Here is a 19864-nt window from a genome sequence, read left to right on the forward strand (position 1 = left end):
AGGATCAAATAAACCCTACTGAATATGATATAGGGAAAAGATACTCCTCTCTGTATTTACACCTCTCTATTTAGCTTATAGGGTGACTTGTTCTGATTCCTGCAAAGCTCTCTCTCTCTCTCTCTCTCTTTGGGCAGGTGTTCCTGCAAGGCTATCAAAAACCAGTCATAAGTGTTAAATAAAGTGAGTGCCGTTATCAAACTAAGAGATATATATGCTGTAAATGGAAGCCTGATAAAATATCCATACTATCCCAAATGATCATTTCAAATCATCCAGAATTACTATTGAAGAGGCAACTGAGACTTAGCTCATCAACATGATAATTGAACTTTTATTACAAAAAATGGAAGGTGTGGGATACATTTGTAGTGACTGTAACACTCAATTTGTATGATGCACAACACTTCACAAGGCAATAAACCAATGTGAATTCATCAAGGAAGCTTCATACTTCCCAGGATCTTTGCTTGAAAATACCCACTTACACCAGCTACAAAAATTCATGAGAAATGGGGGAGAAAAAGATACCTGAATCTAATTGAACTGGGTGATTCGCATGGGACTTTTGAGCGATTATATATCTCTTTGCGAAGCTGCGTCACTGCTGCTGGGTTAAAGAACTTGATTTATCATCACTCGGCATGCCACACAACGAGGGTAGCTCTTAAGTATTGCAATTTTGGAGAGGCCTTGTAATACCAGATCAAATCAAAGCATTGGCTGTTTATCACTGTTATTAGTCTCTTGATAATTTGGTCCCACCTTTGCCTCTGGTTTGAGATCCCCAACCAAAATTTTGGGCAAAGAAGGGTGTGGATTCGAGGCTTCGGGCCTGGATTTCCAGTACTCTAAACAGACACGATTGCGATCCATTGCCTCTATAGCCTGTAAGGATAAGAAATAGACAGCATAATCAAATTTTAGATTAAAAAACAACCCAATATATTAGGAATAGTGATTATAACTAATGGTAGGGGTCAAAGGAGTTCGTTTTTCTCCTCTTGATAAACCAGGTATTCTACTATAAAACAAGGGCCTTTCTTGGGTTGGTGTGGCAGATTATCCTGCCCCCATGTTTTTTAACAAAACAAGGTGCAGCTCACCAGCTCTACATGAAGGTGGTGGGAGCACATAAAAGGAAAGGAGCCACATAATTAACCACTTTATGACATTTACAAATAAAAGAACTGGTAATATGAAAACATCCAAACATCCGCATACACAATCTACCATTGGGGTATGGAAAACACAAAGCTTCTCTATGGGATTCAGTGGTGGAAAGAATTGAAAGGAAACTTGCTACATGGAAGAAGAATTAACTAACCTTTGGAGGAAGGATTACACACATTAACGCGGTGCAGGAAAATTTTCAAGTGCATTTCATGTCATTGGACAAGATCCCGGCAAAGGTCGGTCGCTAAAAGGGTAGAGATATTACAAAGAGATTTCATATGGGAGGGAGAAGAATCGCATAGAAGACACAGCATCTCACCAAATAGAAGGTGTGTAGAATTAAATCCCAAGTTGGCTTGGGAATTGGCAACATCAGAGTGCAGAAGGCAGCATTGGGGAAGTGGCCGTGGAGATATGGACTAGCGAAGAGTGTTTTATGGAACAAGATCATCGGAGATAAAATATGGACGGGTATGGGGGGATAGGGAGAGTAGAAACCCCGTTATAGGCAAAGGTTCTGGAGCATGGAAGTAGGTTCTGGAGCATGGAAGTCAATTTGTACGTCTAGACCTTTGTATGAACCCTTTTGTTAGATATAGAGCAAGGTTTTAAATTTCGGTCCTCGCCGAAAACGAAATTTTAGCAGAAATCCTCAAATTTCAGCCGAGCACTTGAAATGTCGTTTTTTGGGGCAGAAATTTCTGCCAAAATTACTGAAATTTCAGTAATTTCGGATGAAATTCTGTAAAGGAATAAAAAATTAATATTTTATCAAACATTTCGCCGAAGTTCGACTATTTCGGCAATTTCGGTTTCGGTCCTCACAGAAATCAGAAATTTAGGTCCAAAATTTCAGATTCCGGCTGAAATTTAAAAAACCTTGATATAGAGTGGTCCAAAATTTCGGATTTCGGCCGAAATTTAAAACCTTGATATAGAGTGGGGAGGGGAGGAGTACAAGGTATTGGGTAGATCCATGGATAGGTGACTCGAGTTTATGCCATGCTTTCCTGAGCCTATACACCTTAGCGACCAATAGAATCGAGAGTTTGTGATTACCTAGTTAGGTGGGAGGATGGAAGGGTCTTTTGGGAAATTAGGCTTAGGTGAAACCTTAAAGACGAGGAGGTCACCAGTTTCTCTTCTCTTTTACAGACCTAGCCTGCTTGTTATTACTCTCCCAACCTTCCTGATGAGAGAGTATGGACCCCTGACCCTCAAGGTTTGTTTTCTGTTCGTTCCTTCTTCTTTTTTGAAAGATGACAATTTTATTGATACTATGGAAGTTACATTGGGGACCAGAGGTCCCAACTTGCAATACATAGAATCAATTAAGGGTGGCCAGGAGCATACTCCTAGACTAGCTAAAACCAAGGAGAAAATCTACTAATTCATCCGCTACAGTGAGGACCACCCATCCATGTGCTGCCATCCTGCCAAGTAACTAGTTTACTTCCCTACTATCTAGAATCATTGCCTAGAGAGTCTTCACCACTCCCCAAAAAATCCATAGCACTACCCCATGGCCTCCAAAAGATCGAATCCAACGAAAAGTGCCAAATTTGGGGGCCTCTCATGCAAGGCTTTCCTCAAAACAGACTTGACATCACCATTTAGATAGTCATTTAGTTTGGTGATCTAGGCAAGCCATCAAAACCGGAAGAGACTCATCCATGCTATGCTAAATCTGGGACTCTAGCAGATATACAACCTAAGAAATCGGGATCAGGACTTCCAGAGGGTCGTTGATCGCCAGACCTTCCTCCACCATACGGCAACCCACCGCCTTAATGTGGAACCGATTTTGTCTCCATCCAACCCATAATCCGATCCCCAAAATCCTACCGAAATCCCAGAACAAAAGAGAGAGGGAGAGCTGACTACTGAGGGAAGCTGGTCTTCCCGGATCCTCAAGGGAGGCCATTCCTACTCTGATAAGGATCCTTTCTTCAAAACTAGATGGAGAGGGCCTTTTAATAGCAAAACCAAGGACTATAGAGCCTTCGAACCTCCACTCCTAGAGAAGAGTGCTATGAGTCTGACAGTACGCCTCTCCTACCTACCAACGAATTAATTATCATAGCCTTTTTCAACCCTGGGAACCCCAGCTATAGATTTAGCTATAGGTAGGGCCAAACCTAGAAGGCCTGGAATAGACCTTTAGGAGCCTAAACAATCTGCTAAATTTCTTCTTTACACCCGGTTTGGAACCCAAGATAGAGCTCATTTTATTCATAATGAAATGTTCTTGGGAACTTAACCCCCTGACTGGGAAGATTGAATCTTTGTAAGAACCGCCAGGGGCGCGGTTGGCGAAATTCTTCCTCGCGTATGGAGTATGCTTCCGCCTAATGTGAGGGGCAGGTTTCTTGGGACTCACCAACAAACCCAAATAATCTCCATTCCTCTTTTCAGGTCCCATCATGCCTTTTTCTGGAATAGCTAACGGCTCAATCTCAGGCCTCTCAGCAAGGAAATTTGAATTTGAATTTGAAATCCCAATGGGCCCAACGGCTCACCAAGCAAGGGCCCTGAGGTTGCCGGAGGACGATCCGCCGCTAAGGAGGAACCCGATTCCTGGATGGCAGATTCAGGGGTTTCCTTCGAGAGCTCAACCCCAATGGGATAGTATTGGTCAAAGATTTTGAGCTTTACACCAGAATTAGGGAAGAGCCATCGAGGGGCTAGAATCTTAGCCAAAACGAAAGTCATACAGTTCTGATGGTTGCCCTCCATCTTGATTTCTACAACCTTACCAAAGAGACCCCATAACGCCTCTACCGTAGAAACAGCCCAGGCATGCAAAGGGATGCCATAAAAACGAACCCAAAGCGTCTCCTCTCCTTGAATAAATTCCGTTCTCCATTGTGAGAGGGAAAGAAGATGGTTGTCCAAGGCCACAGATCCCTTAGCAAGGATCTGTGAAGCCTGCGATTCTAAATCAAACATAAAAAGAAATTCGTCCTTTGCCAGTAGAGAAGGGCAATGTAATGGCGGGAATTCCCAGGACACTTGTGCCTATTTCCATAGCTCCTGCAAAGTCTCATTATGGTTTTTCTTTTTCCCGATCAAGCAGGATATGAGAGAACCTAATCGTACATCTACTTCCTTAGATTGCGCCCTAGAAGATCGAGGAATCCATTTTAATGATGATCTAGTCGAATGACACCAGCGACAAACAAACCGCCATTTATAGTTTAGGTATTGACAAGGGGAGCAAAACCATGCCCAAGTCTTTTATCTTGGACATGTTTGGGTCTCCCTAAAGATACTCCTTCCCCACCCCAAGGAGGCAGAGGGGAGGGAGTCAATCTAGCATGAGACCATCTTCTACATCTAAACCGCCATCCATAGTTATGATAGCAACAATCAAGGCATTGCCAATCCTCTTCCCCGCTTTTGTTTTTCAACATCCCTCCAAGAGGCTGCACCTTCTCCCTTTTATCTCAATCAGTTTTTCGATTTGAGGTAACCTTGTATCTCTCTGTCTTTCTTGTCTCCACGATCTTCCCAAACCTTGTGTTTAAACAGGGCAATATCCTTGTTTAGATGACTGGTACCATTTGAAGGACACTTTTAGCTCTTTTTTGGACAAAAATATTGTGATAATTGATACATGGGGGAGTATTTTACAGAGGAAGAAGGCTTTCTTCCAGTGGCTCCCACTTGTCTGTAATATCAGTAGATCAAATTGAAATATGTTCGTTCCTTCTTTTACAAGTTGAGCTCTTATCAACAGAAGATTGCCATTTTCCTCATCAGATTTGCATACGACACACCTATTCGCCAAGAAACAATTCTTGCACTCAAGGATATCCATAGCGTAAATCGTTGCAATTCAAAAAATAAGGATATCCAAAGTGTTGATGCTTCAATGGGCCACCGTCCATCCAAAGCATGGAACATTGCGAGGAATGGTAGCCGATCAAACTTTAGATTAGCGGCAAGACTGCTTAGCCTAACCAAGACAGGAAAAAAGACCGAACCAAAACAAACCCTTAGGGTTCGTTTGGATGCCCGTAGAAGAGTCAGAAAGGGGGAAAATGACGTGGCCGAAAAGGAAATGATAGGAAATAACGGGAATTGGAAAATTTTCACAACTGCGGTAGTTGTTGGGCGGACAAGGGATTTTTATTTATAATCTGGGTAGGGAGGTTGGTGGTTTCGAGTTGCTTCGGATATAGCAGCAACAATGCCAGTCCCTCGTCCTGTGCCTCTCTCGAAGATGACCGACAGATTCCTTGATGGCACGAGCAACGTCTGTATATAGGAGCTACAAAGGGCTTGGGAGGCCGATCCAGATAGTGTTGAAACGCCTCTTTGTGGCCTCTTCTAAGAAGAAGAAAATAAGCCAAAACACAAATCTCCACGAATTAGCCGAACTGTGGAGTGGAGGCTAGTCCACGAAAATAAGCCGCGTGCCCCTCAGCGGAAAATAATCCCTCACCCCATCTCTCAAACTAGCACCAGTCCACGGAAATACGCAAAATCACAAACCTCTACAGCGAAGAGAGAAGGTGCATCAAGAGGGTGCAACGAAAGAGGGTGTTCGGACTAGGGCTCAAAACCATGGTGCATGATGTGGAGACTGGAAAGAGACGGAGCATTTTTAGTCGTCGTCGGCAGATTCATCGTGGAGGAGGAGCACTCATAGTCGTCCGAGGCGATTACAGCGGTGGAGTTGTAAGCCATTTCGCAAGGCATAGATCATTGTCTTCGACACCGTTGTCATCTCCGGCACAAATCAGAAGATTCACAGTCGTTGTCTCCGGCACATTTCAGGATCTGTAGCACAGTCTGTGGCCATTACAGTTGTTAAGGTGGAAGCCATTTCACAAGGACTTGTTTGGACGAGAGAGAGAGAGAGAGAGAGAGAGAGAGAGAGAGAGAGAATGAAATGAATTTACTTTCCGCCATAATTGGCTTGATTTAGGCAGAAAATTTGAGAGAACGTTTTAAGTGCCACGTTGGCCGACAGATGACGACAATGAAAATTGCAACTCCCTAAATTCTCCTTTCCATGTCAACTGAAAGCCCATTCGACGACATTTGATGGGAAAGATACGAGATTTCCTTTCCCTTTTCGCCTCTTTTGTGACATCCAAATGGACCCTTGGGATTTGGACCCCAGAAATGACAATCTTCAATACAGGGAGTGATAACCACACCTTCCACACTACTAAATAAAATAGACAACGTGGTAATCTCCTCATTGTTTAGATAGCGGCGACACTACCACCCCCTCCGCCCTTCCCACTTTCTCAAAACAGTGGGTTACCCTGACAACACCTACTTATGAACACCTATAGAGCCTGGAAACTAAAAACTCAGAGGTCCTCAACCCAGCCACACATCTTCCCAAAATCCAACTCTATCCCCCTTGCCAACCCTAAACCTAGTGAATAGAATGAACACCTCTGGTGCTACACACAGACTTCAAAACACCCAAGCCTCGACAATTAACTAATTCTCTACCCACCCACGCCTCCCCATATTTGTAAAGAGAGATTTTTCTCCACAGAGAACTGCGCTCCTCATCCAATCTTCAAAGCCACTTACCTAGAAGAGCGAAATTTCTAATCCAAAGATTCCAAATGCCAAGGCCCCCTTCCGCTTTCAGCCACAAACAATCTCCCAATTAACTAGATGCTTCATCTTCTTCCCTTCCTTCTGGCCTTCCCAAAGAAAATCCCTTTGAAGTTCCAATATTCTTTTAGCCACAATTTTCAGAATTTTGAATATGGACATGAAGTACATAGAAGATAAGCAAGAGTGGCCTTGATTAGTATAACCCTGCCACCCAAAGAAAAGTAGGACTTCTTCCAATGGCTGAGCTTTCTCTCGATACTCTGTACCACCATGTACCAAAGGGATTTATGGGGAATTCAAACACCCACCAGAAAACAAAGGTTAGGAAAAGAAAGGCATTCCACATGACACCCATGAGGCGCCACCAGATCCCCCATGCGACGATCGTCTACATTTGTACTCATAATGAAACTTTTTGCAGCACTCACCTTAAGCCCTGAGACCACCTAAAATCAAGGTTTTAAAGTTTGGTTTCAATTTCAGTCGCCACAAAAAACAGAAACATTTCGGTTGGAAATTTTGGTGGAAATCCTATAAAATCACATAAACGCATGTAAACATATGCAGATGATAGAGTTGTAAGGCGAAATGCAAGAATAAGCACAAATACACACTTAGAAACCATCAAATAGCAAGACAATTATCCATAATGTTCTAATAATATCAAACACCTAGTGATGTACTGTCGCGGCGCGCATTTCTAATAATTCAATATATATAACATTTCACATGTAATTCATAAAAATATTTACATAATACATACACTACACTTACATGCAATTAATATAAATATAATTATGTAACACAACTAGAAGAACCCAACTAGAGCCAGGATTAGAGCCGGATAGATTCCTTTCACTTTCTTCATGAAAATTTTCTAAAGGATTCATTTAGCCGACCCCAACTAGTTTGGGACAAAGGCTTTGTTGAGTTGAGTTGAGTTATGTAACACACGCTAAGATAGTATACTACTAATGCACTTATGAGTTTGGTTTCAATATGCATTTTGGTTTTTGCATCGTTTCGGTGAGGATGGAAAGAAAAGCATTTCTATCATTCTGTGTAGGTTTTGATGGAAATTTAAAACCATGCCTCAAACCACAATAAAATACCTCACGTTCCAAAAGTACTGAGAAGAAGCTCTACAGAAAAAGTGTCGTCTGCAAACTGGAGGTGGGAAACAGAAAGGCCACTACGACCATGGTTTGAAATTTCAACCGAAATCAGAAATTTCTGAAATTTCGGGTTTCGGTCGAGACTGAAATCGAAATTGGGTAAAAGTCGAAACGGTATAAAATTTGATCGAAATTTCATTTTTCCTGAAATTTCAGTGGAATATCCGAAAAAATCTGCATTTTATCCATTATTTAACATTATCGGCCGAAATTTTGTACGATATAAAATGTTTTTTAATTGATTTCTTTGGATTTTGGCCGAAATTTCGAACTTTTGGCTCAAATTTCGGTTTCGGTGGGACAGAAACTCATTCCGAACCCGAAATTTCAAACCATGACTACGACCAGTGGGAAAACCAAGGAACAAACTCGTCTCCACACCCCTGCTCAGTAAACTACTCAAGGCTTCCCCAGCTAAAGTGAAAAGGAAAGGGGATAGGTGACCCCCTCGTCGCATGCCTCTCGAACTCTAAAAAAAATTTAGGAACTTTTCTATTTATACTTTATAATGATAGAGAAATGAAGAGAAGAAATGCAACGCATGTTCCATGAAACCCATCTAGCTCCAAAACCCATCCTGCCCCATCAAACAGTACCCAAAATCCCACATCCATATCATAGGCTTTTTCCACATCCACTCTGCATATAATCCCTGGAGTGTCATCTCTTTTTCTTGAATTGAGGCACTCGTTAGGTATAAGGATCCTGACCGACCCCCCCCCAACATCCATATCATAGGCTTTTTCCACATCCACTCTGCATATAATCCCTGGAGTGTCATCTCTTTTTCTTGAATTGAGGCACTCGATAGGTATAAGGATCCTGACCGACACCCCCCCCCCCCCTGCCCCCTCTCCCTCCCATCATAGAAATAGACCAACATCCTCCCCACACCACTCTTCACCGGATCCCACATCTCTCAAAAGAATGCAGTTGAGAAGTCATCAAGCCTCAAGGCTTCATACTTTTCCATGCCAAAAATAGCTTCCCTATCCTCTGATAATTTGTTGAATCCAAGATCATCGAGATTAGGTTAACTTCTTCCTTCTGACTTATAAAGCTTCTGGTAAAACTCAAGAATGGCCCCTTAGTTCACTCCCTTCTCTCCACAAAATGCCCACTGACTCTTACATAGTTAATCTGCTAATTATTCTTCTGGCTCTAGCATTTCTATGAAAAAATGCCGTGTTCATGTCCTCTGCCTTTAGCCAGAAGGCTACAGAGCGTTGTCTCCAAGAAATCTCTTCCCACTTTATAACCTCCTCATATTCCTTCCCTGCTGTCTCGATTCACACTCCTCGAGAGTTTATATGGTTCTATGATATTTTAGATTACTATGTTGTGTAAGTTAATTATTTTCGTACCTCCCTTTCTTGTAGTGTTTTATTTGTCATATTACTAGCATGAAATTCGGTTTTTTGTTTTATGGTACTATTTCTTTTCTTTCTTTATCAAAATGATCCCTCCTTCCTTGGCAAACCCCCTAGGCATCATTTAGCATGGTTTAGGCGTTATTACTACCATATGTAGGGCCACCTCATGAAATGCACCAACTACTGTGCCCATCCAAGTGAACCGTAACAGTGAAAATTTGGTGTGAATCACACTTTTGATATGTTAGCATGCCACCTAAACCTATTGTATGATATTTTAGATCACTATGCAAGTTAAATACTTCCATATCTCCCTTTTTTGTGGTATTTTATTTGTCATATTAGTATATTACTGGTATGAAATTAGTTTATTTTATGGTCTTGTTAGTTATTTTTTAAATCAAGATGATCCCTCATTCCTTGGAGTCTTGGACAACCACCTAGGCATCATCTACCATTAGTCTAGGCATGATGACTACAAAATGTAGATCCCACCTCATGAATGCCTCCAATTACTGCACCCATGCATGTGAACAGTACGAGCGAAAATTGGAGTGAATAACACTTTTGAGAGGTAGCCATGCCACGAAAACATGTCCTCATTCAATATTTTAGAGTTAGAGGAAAAACTTCAGCTTTCAAGGGTTGTAAGCTACTAAGCTTGGCTTAAGTGACAAAAAAACTGGTTGACCTCATGTCCTAGACTCCTAGCAATAAGGACAGAATCACAAGGTTCATGACACCAAGAGGGGTTTTCGAGTAATTTACCTGAATGATTCCCGGTGAAGAAAACCCAAACATTTCGAGGCCATCAAGGCACCCAGGAGGCTGTAAAGGTGGAAGGCTTATTCTCCCCAGGTTATGTTGTTTCTGTATCTCAGTATTCACTCTCTCTCTGACCATATCCCAAGATTTGGCAGCAGAGAGATGTATGAATACCTCAGTCGGGCATTCCTCCACCATAACCTGAAAAACCAGGAAGATAGGTAATCAGATGTTCCGGAATCATCCACAAAGTTCAGAAATAATATATCTATATTTAATCCCCAATGCGAGAGTTGAGGGGGGATTCATTGTTGTGTGTACAATAATATGGTTTTAAGATTCTAAGTGTTATATATTTCAAATTGGATCATAAAACCACAAGACCAGCACAAATTAAATCACAGAATAGGAACATAAATTGCATGATGATTCTAATTTTATTTAAATAAAATAAAATCAACGATATGCACCAAAAATTTGGTCAATATGTAACATATAATGGCATTTCCAAGTAATACCGAACTTAAATAGAGCATGCAGACCAGCAAGAAAACAAAAGAAGTCAAATCTTTCTTTGTTGCCTATGTTTCATTCCATCTTGATTTGGTCTAAAAGATAAAACTATCGTTGAAAATATTAACAAGCTTGACACTGTATGCCATTCCATTTACAAGTGAATTGTAGGATTTTTCTACAATTTTTGTCAAATAAATTACAAGGTAAACTATGATCCTTTTTGTATGCAATTTGAAACAAATTGTAGGGTTTGAAACAAAATTCATGAAAGGGGGATAATAAATGTTCCTTCTTTGTTTACTAGGTAGGAACTCTCCTTAAGGGGTTTTATGACTAATGACAAAGAAACTCAATAGTTATAAAGCCACTGCAAGACAGCTGTCATGGTTAGAAAAGGGGGCACATTTATCATCACGCTTCATGAAATTTAAGATGGACAAGGGCCCTTTCATGAATTATGTTTCATATAATTGTAAACCTTGCCAGGTATGAGCAAGGTTTACAAAAATTTTGGTTTCGGTCATCACAAAAACGGGAATGTTTCGGCCGGTTGAAAATTTCAGTGGAAATCTGGTAAAATTATGGAAATATATGGAAATATATGGAACATAAGCAAAAGATAGCATTTTAACATGAAACTTTAGGAAATGCTAGATTAAGCACAAATGCATACTTAGAAACCATCACATAAGCAAGATAATCATCCATAATGATTTAACAACATCTAACACCTAGTGACATGCATTGCCGCGAATGTCTGATAATTCAGTACATACCACATTTCACATGTAATCCATATAAATATGTATACATAATTATATTACATTTCACATATAATTCTGTTTTCTTTTTCTTTTTTTTCTAAAATGGACATTTTACGTATAATTCATATAAATATAAATATGCAAGACATACTGATATAGTATATCATTAATACACTTAAGATTTTGATTTAGGCATGCTTTTCCGTTTCGGTGCGGAGGGAGACGGAACCATTTCGGTGCTTTCATGCCTGTTTCGGTGGGAATTTAAAACCATGGGTATAAGACAGCATTGCTCCAAACATCTATGTATGTATATCATGCTGAAAACAGAATTACTCTGCACCTAACGAAGTACTGGCGTTGAAGTTACAGCCCCAGGCCAAATTGATATCAGAATCATCTAGTATCACATAAAATTTTAATTCAAGCACAACAAGTTTAAACTGTGCTTAGAAATTTCCTACAAGGTTTAAGTTTATAAGAGACGTGTCGTTTTCTATGTTACATCGATACTTCCGAGGGGGTCGCTTACCAAAATCTAGTAGTTGCCAAATTAAGCTTGAAGTCTGTAGCCAAGATGTAGCCATGACATAGCAATGTATCACATCTGGGCAAAATGTAGTTTCTTCAGAAAAACCAAAGAATACGAGGTCCACAGACCACCTTTTGATGTTAGTAGCTACTACACTTAGAGGAACCATTTTATCAATCGCCAAATGCCCTAGAAAGATCAAAATTTGCTTGTGTTGGGCTTCTATGTTATGAAGCCAAAGTGAACAAAGGAAGCAAGTCCATTGATATTGTGATGTTACGAAAGAAATATAAGGATACGATTCAAATATGAAATGACCAAAAGCATAAAGAAGCAATATTACTTAATATCTTCGGTAACTAATATTAGTTAAGCATTCTCAGAAAAGCAATGATCAAGTGAGAACAGGACCCAAAAACAAATCAACCTGAATATCCATAAACAAATTAAGTGATTACATTAAATTATGTTAGTAAATCAAGATAGGAGAGCAAAAAAAATTACCATAAATAGTGGCCCAGGCAATCCTGCGTCTAGGATTTGTGAGACATAACAGCACATTTTTGTTGGATCTAGCACGCTTAAGTACCTAGCTCGACTTCTAAATCCTGCAATTATGAGGAAATCAGTCCAGATCATTTACTCTCTTGAAGAAAAATCAGCATTAGAGCATATGAAATGTAGGCAATATACCCTTGGGGAATATGGCTTGGCTGTTAGACCATAACTTTCCAGATAACACGACGCCAAATTCTAGAGGCTCAACAGTACAGTTGACTCTTCGCACTACCTTTGCCATGCGAGGACCCTTCTGCCGATAATATCTGTCCAGATTATTAGGTGCACAAGATGGGTTTGCAGTAACATACCGTCCTCTATTTTGTAGTTTTGGACCATAATCCAACCCTAGATTTTCATGTTTATCATTGCTGTTTTGTTTACCCTCTACATCTGCCATATTACAATCACCAGGTTCCTTTAAAGACAACATATTTTTTGGTGCCATGAACTTGTTATCTGTGCATATTTCATCTTTCACATAGTCTTCAACTTTTACACTCGCAGAACGCGAGAAATAATCAACAGTTTCCATAACTGGTAGCAAATTAGAATCCCTTTCACTCATCACGGAGGCATTAGTCTCAGGTGTATTCAAAACTTGATCCTTCTTATAATTACAGGGTGTGACCTTATCGTCGTGATCTGTCAGCCTCAAGGAAACCTCTGGAAACTTTGCAGTAGCTTCTTTCATTGTTTTATTCGAAAATGCCACATCCACATTGTCACCTTCATCATCACTAAGAAGTATAATATCATCTCCTGAAAATGAAATTTTGTTTGTTTCGGACTCTATTGCATTCGATTTGCTCAAAGGCTCAGTATGTGACACGTCTTCTTGAGAAAGCTGACAGGTTGGAACACATAACGAATTGGAATCTGAAACGAAGCACCCTTCTCTAAACTGGCGGCTGTGATCTTCTACTTTTATTTCAGGTAAAGACCTATGACCTTCTACTTTTATTTCAGATAAAGACCTATCCGGTACACATGGGTCATTTAGCATCTCAATCCGATTCGCTCTACTAAAATAGCTTCCCTCTTTAGAAGCCAATAAAGCTGACGAAGGATTCATTTCTTTGCATTGTGAAGAAGGATCACCTATGCTAACACTTAAATTAACAGATAAAGTTGTTTCTTCTTGCAGTGTAGGACTCGCTACAATGCCAGTTGAACTAACTCCATTTAGTGAACTATCCTTCTGTGGCGTTCCTTCAGCGGATGACTGAGAGACTTGTGATTTGTCTTTGGCAACATAGGAACTCAAAGCCAGTCCAAGATCTAGATATGCCCATCTATATATCGCGCTCAATTTTCCTCCCAAAGCTTCAACTAGGATATTTAATTCGCTGATTTCATAACGGAAAAGGAAAAACCTTGAGCTCCAATTACAGGAACACAGTTGCTTTGCATGAATCAAACATGCATATCTGTCGGGAGAACAATGACAACCGGCAGCCGAGAGGTGCAAATCATAGAGACATACAACGCATTCCCTCTCAGTGGTCTCATCAAAGCTTCTTTCCATTTTCCTTGACTGTGAAGGACTACACAAAAAATCCCTTCTCACGCGCTCCATCTCAACACGTGACTATGCAAAAAGAAGGCAGAGTCAAATGCAAAACGATCATAGTCTAAAATTCTATCAGATATGCTCCTTACGGAACTATGTCACAAATATCTCCCATATTTTCAAAATATCGCATTTTTATCGTGACATTTTGATAAAACGACAAAAACCTGAACTAATCCCAAGATTTTAAAAAATACAGATATTTTGATTTTTTATCATAAAATATCGCGATAATATCACGATATTATCCTGATATTTTTACAATATTTTTATTTTATATTTTTTTCTTCAATTCTATATAATTATATACTTTTAAATAATTTTTATCATTTTTCCCGACATAAACCCAAAAAAAATAAAAAATACATATATCCCAAGATTTTCCCTTGCCGAGAAATTCCCAAGAACGATATTTGTGACATAGTTACGGAATAAATAATTTGACCATGAATACCAAGCATTGTAAAATTTACCTTTAGTGCCTTTGCTAAGATCCCATCCTTTCCGCAGACATCTTTCCATCTTAGATTATCTACCGTGTTCTTCCTCAGTAATAGTAGCTCCCAATGTGCCCTAACCGCCTCTCTAGCTGCCCCTAGCAATAACTTGTCATGGGATACAGTTGTCTTGCGAGCCTGCTCACGATAAAGCTCTACGGCACTCTGACCATGAGGCAACCAATCAACAGGAGCTACATTTACAGCCTCTGCACAATTAAAGCCGCAATTGAAACCTGAATGATATGCTCGGGGGAAGGTGAGGACAAACTCCCTAGGATGCTGAACACACCGATAAACTGGTACACCCTCAGATTTTAATATGGAAGGGGACAATTGTGTGACCTGAGTGAAAAAAAATAGACATGAAAGGTTAGAGAATAGTTCCTGTAGATACCCAACTCAACTCAACTAAGCCTTTGTCCCAAACTAGTTGGGGTCCTGTAGATACCCAAGGATTTAAATTTCGATTTCGGTGGAAATATCGGCAGAAATCAAGTTAAATTCAGTGATTCAGTATTTTTTAAAATTTCGGATGAAAATTACCAAATTTTGGGAATTTCGGCAATTTTGGTGGAAATCTTAAAATTTTGGTCGAAAATTTTAAATTTTCAGTGGAAATCTTGTAAATAATACGAAAGTTCGCCAAAATCCTGTGAAAAACACCGATTCAATGTAGTTTCGGAGTCAGTTTGGACTGAAACCGAAATATTTCGGCTTAAATTTCGGATTTCGGCCAAAATTTAAAACTATGTAGAGATCTATACAGATACTAAAAAAATACAGCTAGGTCTTGCTTTGATTGGTCACCATGCCTGAACGGGTCCTATGTATGTGTCACACGCATATCAACATCTCAAATATGCCAGAAAATATAAGTATCCTCATTTGGGTAAATGATGCAAACACAAATTGTTACTCACAAGCTTATGGAGCAAGTCGGGCTGTTCTTCAAATAAGTCACGTAAATGCTTCTTCATAGCTGCTTCCAATTTTAGGGCATCCCTTCCAGGTACACCATACCACAATTTTGGAGCACCCCAGTGCATGTAATTCAGTGAATACAAATGATGGTCCTCAACATGCTGTTATCAAAAAAATACATAGATAAATAACAATGCCCGCAACAAGAAAACAGTAAGAAGGATATGTATTTTTCGATAATAAGCATGAGATAATTGCAACAACTAAAACAGTGTTTTCAAATTGTTTGACTGGACCATACCCAACAAAAGGATGAAAAGCACATCCCTACGTACAACCACGGCACAAGAACACCAGAAATATCTCCACTTTCGAATGACAGCACAGAACCTGGAAGCCGGGAAAAATTATTCAAGTTCCAACCGGATTGTTCATACACTCCCTGCTGATCAGAAATTATCGGTGGCTTTGCTTTAGAAAACCCACTACCAAACACACCAGTTTCAATATCAGCCCCATAAAGTACCTGCAAGGGCATGACACTTAAAGTAAGCGACATAAAACATAATAAAAAAAGAGAAATCTAACTCATTTGAACCGGATTATTTTCCCAATGTTAAAGTATAAAAGATTAAATAACGCCATCTCAAACGGCTTAAGCTTCTGGAGTAATTGGTTGTTTCACATGGTATCAGAGCAAAAGCCCTTGGTTCAAAACTCCTTGATATTAAAAATCAACATGTAATGGCCAACCCAAAAGAGGGGCCACATGTGCCACGTGTAGACCAACCATAAAAAGAGGGGCCACACGCGAGGGGGAGTATTGAAGTATAAAAGATTAAATAATGCAATCTCCAACGGCTTAAGCTTTTGGAGCAATTGGTAGTTTCACACCCATCATACCTCAACCTCTTCAGTTGGTTTCTCAACCATCCGCCAGTATTCACCTTCAATAGTCTCCATGGATGGTTCAATTGTCTTCATTGATGGTTCACTCAGCTTTTGAAAATTGTCCTGATTTGATCTTGAATCTGTGTCGGGGTTTATGTGAAAATACTGTTCCTTGAAATCATTTGCGTACTTTTGAAAAGCTTCAAGAGTGAACTGGGGACCGGGCTCAAACCCAAACCTCTCGGATTCATTTGAGTATCCACGTTGGTTAATTTCAGCAATATCCCCATTACTCTCCTTGCATTCCACGCCCATTTTCAAGCATCTTCTCCTTTTCCTCTTCATATTGTTATAATATCTGAATATCTTTCTCCTTGATATCCGATTTTGAAGCTGGTCAACTTGCTGGATACGAGTAGCAAACTTTGAATTTTTCCACATAGTATTTTCCTTGAGAGGGCATGGGGGCTTCCAAGAAGGTGGGGGGACAATGCGACAAATTCCATATGGCTCAGCGGCCTGCCGGATGCTCGCGATATACTTGAGAGTATCTTTAAACTCCTGGATACAAAGTTCAAATATCTTTCAGAAATCAGTTTTTTTTCATGGAAAACACATTTATAATAATGAAATATAGTAACAGCAATGACGAGACAATGACAATGAAATCAAATATTCAAAAGCTAAACATTTCATTTATATATATATATATATATATATATATATATATATACTATGATATAATGACCTCGTCATTTGGGTAAAATACAGGAGCGTCGTCGAGGATAGGCCTTCGTGCATCTTCTGGGTGCCAACTTGCTGTGACTGTGACCTGTTTAAAGACAGTAACCGTCATTTAAGTACACATTAATCTCCAGTTAAGCATATCAAGACATATACAGGAAAGAAAGGGAGAGAAACTAATATTGCAATACCGTATCAAGATGGATTAACTCAAAGAGAGAACATAAAGGCCCTGTTCGTTTAAGATTATGACAACCGATTGTGAGTCCAAAACCAATTATAGGAGTCAAAACTATGTTTAAATTTAAGTCCAATAATTGGTTTCGGACTTGCAATCGGTTGGCATAATCTTAAACGAACAGGGCCAAATAGTGTCATCTTACATTGGGACTTCCCAAGTTTTTTTTTTTTTTCTATATGTCGACACTAGGGGACATCTGGGCAGTCCTCAATAACATGACACTCCTGCACATGAATGGTTGAAATGTCAAAGTAGCATAATGATAAAGTGTCATGTGTGATTACAGTAAGATGCAATCCTTTTGTGGAAATACTTCGTATCATCAGGTGACAAGGTTAGAGAGAAGGATCAGTGTCCATTCCACCCACCCACGTTTTCTGTTACGCCTCAGTTTCTCTCCGGCCCTGTTTGGATAGCAAGAAAAATGCTTCTGATGGAAAGTTATTTCATAGAAAAAAAAATTTCTTTCCACAATTTAGACGGTAATGATATGATTTATGGTTAATTTAGAGGGGTATTGTCACAAATTAAAGTCCTAAGTAAAAATTGAATATGGTTGGTTCAAGTCTTTTTTTTTTGTATGTAAAAAAGTAGGAAATTTTAGAAATATTTTTCCTTTCCAAACTTTTCCAGAAAATTCCTGGAATCCAAACAGGGCCTCAATGAAGAACAGTTTCCTCTATGGAGAAGATTTCTCTCCCCTTGTAGTCAAGCTCGCTTCATTCTCACGGTGTCTAGAAAATACTCCTAGGTGATGCCTCATGCTTTATAAGGTTTTATTTTATATTTTACGTCATTTATATCATTATATGCATTAACCCTAATTATCAATTAATCATGGCTCTTGTTACTCTTTGTTTTTCAGTTTTTTTCTTTTGGAGGCTTTCCATAGCAATTTATGTACAGTGTGTGATGTCTGAATACGGTGTAATACTCAAGTGGGCATAACTTTATGAAATAGGAATTGCACGGTGTTTCGTGTTCATTCAAAATGATTAATCTTCATGTTTTTTTTTGTTTGCCAATTGTCATTCATTGGAACTAAATTGATATTTTTTTAAAGATTCCCTTTTTATTTCTTATATCTTTTCTCAAGGAATTTATTCTAATCAGTAATCACTAATTAACTTCCTTTTTGTATGGAAGTCCACCCATATCTAGATGTCTGGCGTTAGTTATGCTAGATACTTGAAGACATTATGACACTAGGCAGCTTTCCACAGTTGGAAGTAACGTTGTTGACATTAAGACACATAAACATAAAAAACAGGAGAACCAGATATCATGATAATAAAAGAAATTAACCTTTTGGCAGTCACTACATTCAACGCATCCACGAGTAACTCCTTTTGGTAGGCGACATATTGGAGAACTATCCTGTAGTAAATGGCATCATCAGAGCATGGTATATGCATATGATACACTTCAAGATTTAGCATTTCATGGTCACAAGATTCACAATGTACCAAGAAGTACATCAAGCAAATACATATAAAATGTTAAAAAAAAAAACACCCATAACAAGACGACCACCATAAAAGTATTCAACCAAAGCCAAAGCTTGAAGAAAGGACAATTAAAAAATTACTGACTTGATCAAAATTTTCAGAATCTGACTCATCCTCAGAGCTATTATCAAATTTGCTGTAATTTATCCACGGTTTACGCCTAAGGGACCTCGTAAGTTTCACATCATCACTGATGTTGCACTCACTATCCATTTGTGACTGTCCTGAATCAGAAGCACCTCTAGACTCCATGCAACTCATTGTGGCATCATCATAGACCCTCTTCAAGGTGAATGAAGTGAGTGACACAAAACCAGGTGGAACTAAAGGTATCTCGGCTTTGTTTTCCTTAAACGAGCTCAATTGCATTCTGTCCCCATCAATTCTAGAAAGCAAAAAATAAAAAATAAACAGAGATAGAGAGAGAGAGAGAGAAAACATTATGTAAATTTTGAACTAAAAGTCATGATGTTCCAGGGACGGACTATTCCCTTCCCTTGTAATAAATTATTAGGAGAAATATTATAAAGATGTAAAGGACTAGAAATTATGAACCTACCATAGAACTATATGGCAGCAACAAGTGTCTGGCAGTGTCCACCAACAGACAATGGTGCATGCTGCAGATGCTGAACTTATATTGAAGAGTGCATCTGTAATAAAAGCGACGAAGAAACAATAACACGATCAGAATATAATATCTTCATTAACATTATTGGTGGAAATTAACTTTGCAGAAAGTTTTATCAAGGAAAAATCAAAACATGCATGCACAAGAAAAATAACATCCCTACAAAAACATAACAGAAAATTTTTCCAGTGGTAAAAAACATGTCTCATCAATGAGAAGCAATGCATATTCTCCAACAAATTATTCAAGGCCAAGAAAGACATAAAGATCCAACCACTAGGTGTTCTCACTACCCTTGCAAGTAACAGTCAGCTACCTTCATGGTAGCAGCTGTCAGAAAATATCCAGCAGCAAAGACAATTTCTGGTGCCCCTTTGATTGATTTTCCACATGTTAATTTCTCTAAA

General features: G+C 39.2%; 1 pseudogene; it reads right to left on the bottom strand.

The window, feature by feature from the left end:
* Positions 1 to 316: 316 nt before the first annotated feature.
* Positions 317 to 19206, bottom strand: LOC143890085 (putative lysine-specific demethylase JMJ16; annotated as a pseudogene).
* Positions 19207 to 19864: the final 658 nt, after the last annotated feature.

The sequence above is a fragment of the Tasmannia lanceolata genome, unplaced genomic scaffold (genome assembly GCF_043159265.1).
Source record: "Tasmannia lanceolata isolate RefF3 unplaced genomic scaffold, GAP_Taslan_0.1 ptg000013l, whole genome shotgun sequence".
Lineage (NCBI taxonomy): Eukaryota > Viridiplantae > Streptophyta > Magnoliopsida > Canellales > Winteraceae > Tasmannia > Tasmannia lanceolata.